General features: G+C 44.3%; 1 pseudogene; it reads right to left on the minus strand.

Moving 5' to 3' along the window:
• Positions 1-6,874: 6,874 nt before the first annotated feature.
• Positions 6,875-7,875, minus strand: LOC143632696 (mitogen-activated protein kinase kinase kinase 17 pseudogene; annotated as a pseudogene).
• Between the last annotated feature and the right edge of the window lie 216 nt (positions 7,876-8,091).

Below are 8,091 nucleotides of genomic sequence, written 5' to 3' on the forward strand. Positions count from 1 at the left end.
TCGTTGGTTAGCCTACCCTCCTGGTAGCTAGCCATGGCTTCCCCCAACGCACCATGGGGAGCAGCGTGGCGAGCCCATTCCACGCACTCCACAGGGGTACGAAGGGTTGTTCCTCGGCGTATGTTCCATCGCGGAACATACACTTCATTGGAATCCGACACTGCAGAAAACAAAAAGCAGTTAGGAAAAGATGATAAAAAATATATGTAGAAAAATGGGCCAAAAGAACCCTACGCACCTGTAGGGTCAATTACAGGCCGATAGCCGCCGAACCCATCACCTGAACCCAATGGAAATCCATCCAAGAGGTCAGGCAGATGGGAAGGTGGCGGAGAGATGCGAGAAGCCCCACGCGTACCTGATTGTCCGGCCGTCGTTGCCGATGACGGGGGCATGGTAGCAGCCGCCGTGGTCGCCACCGCGGTCGCTGCCGCAGAATCCGCGGCAACAGTAACCGCCGGCTCTGTGAAGGATGCTGTAAAAATCGCCCTCACAGCCGGCGGTGACGTCATCTCGGCTGGAACAGTCGGCTCAAAGGAGTGAGCAACTGAACCAGCGGAAGCAGGCGCAGGCGCCTGGGTCGACGCCTCAGGTAGGCTGACCAAGCCTACCGTCATTGGCGGAGAGGTAATACTCGGCCCCTGACCCTGGAATGCGCCAACATCCACGCCTGCGTAAAGAAGAAAAGTGTTAAAAGACTTAAGGATTAAACTACGAAGATAAAAGCTAAGAGAGTTGTACTTACGGGTTTTCTTGAGCTTGAACGTACGGACGGGCGGGGACGAACCCGATGGAGCCGGTCTCTTGATGCCGGTCACCGTCGTCGTCATTGGTTCTCCGGAGGTAACAGTCGTAGCCTCCGGAACAGTGGTCTTCTCACCACCGGGGTTCCCCGCCACCTCTTCACTATCTGACTCAGTGTCAGATAGGAGCACTGGATCGGCTGTGGAGGCCGCCTTCTCCTTCCCTTTCCCGCCGGCAGCCCTCTTCTTCCGCACTAACGGAGGACCATCTGCGGATTCCTCAGAAGAAGACAGGATGTCAGGAATTCCAGCAGCGGGTACAGCACTGAGGGGTGGAGGAGAGAATAACGCCTTACCTGGCCGCCGGTGGCTCAGGATCTCGTGGCCCAGCGGATAGACCTCCACAAACCGTTCCGCTGTTTGCTCCAGGATGGGCAACTCGTTCTCGTCAAGAGCACGAGTACCCACCCGCACGGGACCGTCAGCTTCCCGCGGGTACAGCAGCGACTCCAAATCGTTCCCCTCTGAAAGAAAAGAAACAGTTAGAAGACAAACTCATATCAGCAAGAAAGACAAGACATACCATAAGGAGTAGAGTTCAAACCGTATTCGAGAAGAATGGGAACCTGAGACGCCTCCTTCCATACCCGGCTCATCCCCAGCATCACCATCCCGGACTCCGCAAACCGGTAAACCGGAGATTGGACCCGGGATATCTTCGCAAACCATTCCGCCTCCTGGTAGTTGGTGGCGTGGTGGCTCAGAATTGCTTGGCCATTTTTAAACTTCATGGCAATGGGGATGGCGCGGGCAGAAATGTAGAAGAACTCCCACTTCCACGATCGGAGACAGCGCTCGGTCGCGCAAATCTTCAAACCCTTGATCCGGGTTGTCAGGGTGTACCACCCCTGGATGCACCTCCAAGTATAGAAGGTCATCAGGCGGTCCACATAGGGCTCAATGCCCAGAATCCGGCACACCCACTCGAAATGGCGAATCTTGGCGATCGCCATGGGGTGCAACTCGGTCAGATGAACACCATGCCTCTCAAGGACACGGTAAACAAACTTTGTCAATGGGAACCTAAGATTCCCATAGACAAAGAATGCTGCATAAACCCCGATCTTGCCTCTGGGGGCATCGTACACGGTCTGATGGGGTTCAGGAAACTCAGGCTCGAAAGGATCGAGCATGAACTTCCTAACAACATACCGGTACTGATCGCCGGGCAGAGCACACTGGCACTCACCAGCAGTACTCTTGTCATCGGCCGAAGACTCAAGATCACGAGAAGACATTTTGCAGAAAGAAAGCGATTTCGGGAAAATGCTTGCCTGAAAAGGGGAGTATTTGCCGGAAATCGCTAAGAAGAAGAAGAGAAGGGTGAAGGTGTGGATTGCAAAGAGCCCTCTCCCCCTTTATATACTAATCGCAATTAATGCGATGAATTTAATGCGGAGGAGAGAGAAATCGAAGGTGCAATGAAACTATGACACGTGGCAAAAAGCAGGCTGGCAACAGCTGTTGACAGGACGCGTACCATTAATTTCGCGGCCACGCGCCCGAAAAATCGCGCCCACGCGCCTGAAAAAGCGTCTGGAATGACCATGTACTGTCACGTCACCATAACTTCCTGCACGTCCTGACACAGTCAGAAGAAACCGTCGCACGACGTTTCAGATGTTTGGACTGTTCCTATCTTTCCACCAACTCTTCGAATTTCGAAATTCAAAATTCAAAAAAGGTTCAAAAGTAAGCGGGAAAACACCCCTTACCTTGGCAAACAAGTAACCGTAAGACGGATGCGGGTACAGTGTTAAGGCAAAACCCTTCACATACCTAGCATCCGCAGGGAATTGAAAGCCAAGAATACCTTGGCAACCAAGTAACCATAAGCCGGGTGCGGGTACAGTGTTAAGGCAAAACCCTTCACATACCTAGCACCCGCAGGGAATTGAAGCCAAGAATACCTTGGCAACCAAGTAACTATAAGACAGGTGCGGGTACAGTGTTAAGGCAAAACCCTTCACATACCTAGCACCCGCAGGGAATGGACCCCAGTACCTTGGAAGTAAAGTAACCGTAAGACGAGCGCGGGTAGTGTTAAGGCAAAACCCTTCACATACCTAGCGCCCCGCAGAGAATTGAAACCAAGAAGGATCTTCTGGGCAATGCTTGCGGATAGAGGAATAACACCCCCGCATAACGGGAACGTCGAGAATTATATTGTTTGAAACTCCGTGATGGAATTGGTGGTCTTAGCATAATTGATCACTATGTTGAAAACCACCAGAACCCCATGGAGACTATATACAAGTAAGACTCAACGCTCCTGACTTGCGAGAAGGTTACATACCTACCCGCATCATACCCAAAGATCAAGCAAAAAAATCAGGAATTTTTGCAAGTGACATTAGGAAACCCGCGGGAAGAATCCCCACGGAGAACCTTAAAACTAAAAACCTTTTTCAAAACCCCTTGCTTAAAGTCCAAAAGTTCACCTCACTTTATTAAACATTCATGAGAAGAACATTGGACTGCGGGGACTTGAAGAGGTAGGTCCCAGCAGAGCCCAGTTGGTCCCGCAAGACTCACCTTGAACAGGGACGTCTGCGCAAAGGCCATCTGCTCCCGCAGGACCCACCATGCTCAGAGAACCTTACGCGCAGTACGCAAGCTGTACACGCAGGGAAAAGCCTCCCAATGGTGAAGTACCCCGCCTGTTCCCGCAGTTGCGGATACAAGCCATCAGGGAAGGCTACCCGCAGACAGCAGGGCTACACGCACAAGACAATAGCTACTTCAGTAGTCACATGAAGGAATGAGCAAGGCGGGAACAATCCCGCCAAAATGAGCCAGTCCGTATGATTCTGAAAGATCTTTTGTACTATACCTACCAAGGTATGGATAGGACAGACAATCTGACCAGAACAGCCCATGAGCCAATCACAGGGTGACAGCTCACCGACAACAGTACGAGGAGGAGCACCCTCTAGTACTGTTTGTCACTATTAGCCGCTGCCTACTCACCAACTCTTACTGAGGGGCGTGCGCAGCCTACAGTTGGTAGAATAGTGTTACTGTTGGCCGTAACCTATTCACCAACCAGCATGGCCTGCGTATAATCCACAGTAGGTGGGACGTGCATAATCTACAGTTGGTGGAATAGTGCAGCCGACTTTGTTACTGTTGGCCGTAACCTATCCACCAACCAGTATGGCCTGTGCATAGTCCACTGTTGGTAGAACAGGAATACTATTCAGCCGGCTGTACCTTCTAGGAAACCTACCTTCGGCTATAAATACTCCAACATCTTGGAATGGTAAGATCATCTGCTATCCTGTTATCTAGCAACCTCTTAATATACACTTATATTCAGAGCAATCTAGTCTGATTCTCACGCCGGAGGGTGGTCACAAGGAGGAACCCCCCCCCTTCTCAGTGACGAGCTTACGGTGTTTGTTTTGCAGGTCCCCTGAAGAACAACCGTCTCTGTTGGACCTCATTCTCGTGGGAAACATTACTTAACCCCCAGATTATCTATAATCTGCACCGGGTCACTTAGTGTTTCTTCAACCATCAATGTTATTATTTAAGAAATCCAACCAGTATGTTCAATGTTACTAAAATATAGCAAGGTACTTGTGTTTTTATACATACACTTGTCCTTATTTAATGAATAAAACATAATGCCGGTAATATACTAGAAATGTCCCTAAAGAACAATTTTAGCTGTTTAACTACACGTTTATTTTAAAACTTTTGTTTGTTTGTTTGTTTTAAAGAATAAAAGGTGTAACAACTAACGAGTGCCATGTCCTGAAAGTCGAGAGTTTGAATCCCATAGTAAACGGGTTATATCGATGGAGCAAGTTATTAGTTGTTAATAAAAAGAACTGTTCATAGAACATTGAACTACATTACCTAAGAAATCCCAAACAACGTTTACAAAATCAATGTTGGAATAAAAAGGATGGAAGGAATCAAGTTACTTGAAATAGAGTTAACATGTTTAGGAAACTGGAATTGGGATGTCTAGCGTGCAACTGCAAATCTCTTACGTGCCATCAACTACTTCCTTCGTACCTAGTACATATGTTCTTACCAATTCCATACTCATCTTTAACTTGCAACAAATATATCCACACATATATAGAGAATAATAATTAATTAGTTTACATTTTTCTGCTATATATCACTTTCTCAACGACCTAAATTGCATAACTAATGGCGAACCCATACACTACGACTAGGACATGAAATTTTGTTGGAGACAAATAAAAAATCTTGACAAAAACAAACCTAAAAAAACAGAAAAAAATGAAAAAATAACAAAAAAAGAAAAAGAAAGAAAGGAAACAAGCGATGGGGTCGAACCTGGGTGGTAACTGGTAACGTAAATTGTTTAAAGAAAAAGAACTATTAAATTTAGTAGACGTATAAGTATGATAACTCTAGTAAAGTTTAGGAGTAGAAATGTAAATTGCAAACTCAACAAAAATAAGCCTAAAAAATTATGGGAAAAAAAATGAAAAATAACAAAAAGAAATTGAAAATATTAAAAGAAAACTAAGGATGGGGTTCGAACCCAAAACCCCCAAGTGGAAACCGGTAATGTAATTGCTTAAAAGAAAAAATATATATTAAAGTTCAGGACCGTACCGTGAGTCTATGATACTCTATTGAAGTTGAGGAGAGAAAATCATAAATTACGTTATTGAAATAAAAAATCAAAATTCTAGTCCAGTCGATGAACGCGATGTGGACCTATTGTGACTTACAAACGTAGATGTAGCTTTGAAATATATATATATATATATATATACACATATAGTTACAACTTATAAACTGATAAAAGATTCAAATGAATTGAAAATAGCATACTTGTGTACCCAGAACTATTTTTTGAATTTAGTGTTGCAACAAGCAACTATATGCAATAGCACACCAATATTTGATTGCTACAGTTGATTGGAAGCTGGACATCATTTCACTGGATCAGCCGACCAGTTTTAGCACTTGATAACATGAGCTGGTTGTACTGAAAACAATTGATTGGATTGCAACAACTAACCAACCTACTTGTAAGACTTGCAACTGTTAATAGGAAACCATTTTTATTGCACCAAAAAGTTGTTTGACGGCATATTAAATCTTTTAATCGCAAAATAAGTTGTTTGGTTCATGTCTTGACACACAAAAATTACACCTGGAGAATTAAGCAGGTCAGGGTGTCAGGTGGTATGCTAGATCTTAACAACCACTTTAAAAAAGAGGTTATTTTGGTTCGGGTCAAAATATGTGTAGGTCAAAACGGGCAATATTATGATTATTCACAAACAAAGAGTGGTCATTTCTAGTCACTTTGTGTGATGTTCTTTCTGACATAGTTAGTTGATACATCTGACTTAAATATGGTTTTGGGGTTTCAAACTGAAAAATTGGACATACGTAACCAGCCTTAGCCCAGTTTGACCCGCTCTTCCTTGTCAAGACTTTCTGATTGTGTCCGGTTTTCTTGAATATAGACATGCCTAGAAGAACCCTAAAGGTAAAAAAACAAATGTTCGGGGATACCCGATGTTTTGCATAAACGGTATTGCTGCTGCTTATACAAATTAAAGAGAAAATATAGTATGTCCCTAACAACTTTTATAACTAAAACGAAAATGTATTTAGGGATTAGTTCTATTTATAAAACAATGGTATGATTCAATTCAAGTCTTCATTGGTAAAATTATTGGTAAATAATAAATATGAAAGCATAAATTCGAACAAGACCAGAATTAAACAAAAACAGAATTTTATAATAAATGTGTCGGATGACATTGGATTAAACAATAATAACTTATTAAATGAACCAAACATACAACAACTGTACCATGTCTCTACTATTCCACCAGCTACTTGTACTCGGCGCATGGTTGCTTGTACATTGATCATCATTGTCGAAACTCCCATTTGAATCTCTATATTCCCGATTTGTCCTTTCACTTCCAATTGTCGATTGCCCATCATTAATCTCCGTCGAATCGGAATATTCCTTCCAACTCGCTGTTATTCCCTCTTCGACAAACTCAAATTCTGACGCATCGGAGTTGATGACCGAGCTCCTCACCAACTCCCAGCCGTCAGATTCCCAATTCGCAGCCGTCAGATTCCCAATTTGCAGTCGAATTGGACGACGATTGACTAGTCCTCTGCCTCAAATACGATGAATCAAAATTCACATTGATTTCAATCTCCGACGCATTGTCGTCAGAGAAATTCGAATCTGACCAATCAAACACGCATCTCGGGGACCATTCTTTTTCCCGAGGTGCTACACAAGATAACAGAAACGGATGTTGCAACAGCTGATCACAGCTCCATCTTTCCGCACGGTCTCTTTTCAAACACTTCGACAAAAAATCACATAAATAGTCGGAAACCTGAGCTGGCAACTTCGGTAACTCGTTAGAGTACCCAATTTGAAACAACGTGTCAACTCCTCTGTCTTGCCATGCTGGCATTCCGGTCACCAATTCAATCACCGTACATCCCAATGACCAGACATCAGATTCCGGTCCTTGATACTCCCCACGAACAACCTCCGGCACCATCCACAACGGACTGCCACGTGTCCCAGTAACCGGATCCCCCATTTCCACAGCCGACCCAAAATCCGCCAGCTTGGCAACACCGGGACCCACCCCAACCAATACATTTTTTCCCTTCACATCACAATGAATAATATTTCTAGCATGAATGTAACCTAGTGCTGACACTATACACCTAGTGTAACTCCGAACCATGTCGTCATCCGTTTTATCCAAGTCAGCAACAGTGCCACCTGGCATATACTCCATATGTAAATTCCTATACATTATTGAACAATTTTCTTCTTCCGTGTAGTCATCACCGAGATACTTAACAACATAATCCGACGAAAGCGATTTAAGTATCCGAATCTCGTTCTCGAGAGATTCGGATACCCGTGTGTCATTTCGGTCAACTGATTTGACGGCGAACAAGGCGCCGTCGGATTTGTTGACCGCGAGGTTTACAGTCCCGAATGAACCTTTGCCGAGGCAATGGGTTCGGAGCCAGTTGGGGGTTTTGGTCATTTTGAGTTGAGGGTTTGAGATAATGGAGAGAGATAATAGGGGTATTTGGGGATATAGACAATGAATTAAGAAATAAGAAGAAAGTTGGCGTGAGAATGATACGGTGGTTTATCCTTATCTTAATGGCTGATACCTGATGCTTGATAGTTGGAGGGTAATAACTTATTTTTATTTAGTTATGGATAGTATTTTTTTTAACAAATATGTATTTTTTTCATTTTACTTCATGTTTTAAGTCTCAT

Source organism: Bidens hawaiensis, unplaced genomic scaffold (genome assembly GCF_021521415.1).
Source record: "Bidens hawaiensis isolate Kalapana, Puna unplaced genomic scaffold, B.hawaiensis_p1.1 tig00006520_1, whole genome shotgun sequence".
NCBI lineage: Eukaryota > Viridiplantae > Streptophyta > Magnoliopsida > Asterales > Asteraceae > Bidens > Bidens hawaiensis.